At 48.0% G+C, this 1787-nt stretch overlaps 1 non-coding gene across 1 annotated transcript; it reads left to right on the plus strand.

The window, feature by feature from the left end:
* Positions 1 to 1493: 1493 nt before the first annotated feature.
* On the plus strand, positions 1494 to 1566 carry TRNAK-UUU (transfer RNA lysine (anticodon UUU)). Its single transcript has one exon. It is a non-coding gene; the product is annotated as a tRNA-Lys (tRNA).
* The last annotated feature ends 221 nt before the right edge of the window (positions 1567 to 1787 follow it).

Genomic DNA, 1787 nt, shown 5'->3' on the forward strand with positions numbered 1-1787 from the left:
AGCACATGCCCATGGAATGGAATGCAGCCAGCCCCATAGAATGTAATGCAGGCAGCCCCCACAGAATGTACTGCAGGCAGGCAGCCCCCATAGAATGTACTGCAGGCAGGCAGCCCCCATAGAATGTACTGCAGGCAGGCAGCCCCCATAGAATGGAATGCAGGCAGGCAGCCCCCATAGAATGGAATGCAGGCAGGCAGCCCCCATAGAATGGAATGCAGGCAGGCAGCCCCCATAGAATGGAATGCAGGCAGGCAGCCCCCATAGAATGGAATGCAGGCAGGCAGCCCCCATAGAATGGAATGCAGGCAGGCAGCCCCCATAGAATGGAATGCAGGCAGGCAGCCCCCATAGAATGGAATGCAGGCAGGCAGCCCCCATAGAATGGAATGCAGGCAGGCAGACCCCATAGAATGGAATGCAGGCAGGCAGCCCCCATAGAATGGAATGCAGGCAGGCAGGCAGTTCCCCCCCCCCAATAGCTCCACAATCCACTCATCACTCTTTGTTAAAAAACAAACACACTACTCACCTCTCTCCTCTGGCTCCGGTCTCAGCAGCTGCAGTCTGCCCGCCCGGTCACACAGCAGGTGCGCGATGATATGACGTCATCACGCACCCGCAGTGTCAGCGGCAGGCAGAGCGGGGAATGATGGGAGAGGGGGCGTCAGCAGACGCACTCTCCTCCATCATTGCATTCAACTGTACTGGCGTCTATGACGCCGGTATAGTTGAATGCGGGGCCGGGAGTGTGCCGCAACAGCGGGGGGAAGAGTGCCGACAGCGGCACACTCAAGCGGCCCACTACTGCCATCGGCCCTTCTGGCATTTGCCAGAACTGCCCTATGGCCAGTCCGGCCCTGGCTGCCGCGATGAAAACTTAATCTCCGAACACTAACAAATACTCGGAGGTCACCTGGGGAAAACCCGAGCAACGAGTATACTCGCTCATCACTATTCCCTAGGACGAAACGCGGACGTCTAGTGGAAATATGAGAGAATCAGCTTCTCATCACTGATTGGCATCAAAGGTATATTGTACATTTACACACTAGTCCCACAGACCAAAAATCTATCCTAAGGCAAAGTTCACACTAGTGTATAAAAAAAAAACAATAATATTTTTATCCAGCAAAAAAATGGATAATTTTTCGTCATCTGTATTGTCATCCCTTTTTTTCCCCCATCAGAAGTGGATAAAATTTATAAAACCAAAAAAATGAATTCCTCGGTTAATAATGGCAATGTGAAAATTAGATTTTACATCGTTGATCTGTACGGAATCAGAAGACTTTTTTTGCACACCGATAATAGGCGAGTGTGGTCCAATCTATGAGGCTAGTTCCCTCTTTTTCAGGTGAATTATCGGATTGTGTAAAAAAAAAATCGGTTGACAGAATAACATGTGAAACCAGATTTTTCCAGGCAACTCAGAAAATCTGGTCTCTCTGTGAGCAAACTCACAATAGTGTCATAACCAGGCTGCTACAGAAGCCCGGATAGCTCAGTCGGTAGAGCATCAGACTTTTAATCTGAGGGTCCAGGGTTCAAGTCCCTGTTCGGGCGGGAGATTTTTTTTTTTTTTTTTCCTTTCCAATAACTAAATTATAGTATTATAACAAACTACAATTGCTTTGGATTAGTTCAGTTCTTTTAAAATTACAATAGTTGCAATTTTACAGGTGGCCTTTTTTTTTTTTTTTTTTTTTGTTCCTCTGTATCTTTAAGAAACCAGATCGGAGGTTTGTCCCCTTGTTGCAGACCAGGTCTCTAGACTGTTTGTCCGA

This window comes from Ranitomeya variabilis, chromosome 5, assembly GCF_051348905.1.
Source record: "Ranitomeya variabilis isolate aRanVar5 chromosome 5, aRanVar5.hap1, whole genome shotgun sequence".
Taxonomy (NCBI): domain Eukaryota; kingdom Metazoa; phylum Chordata; class Amphibia; order Anura; family Dendrobatidae; genus Ranitomeya; species Ranitomeya variabilis.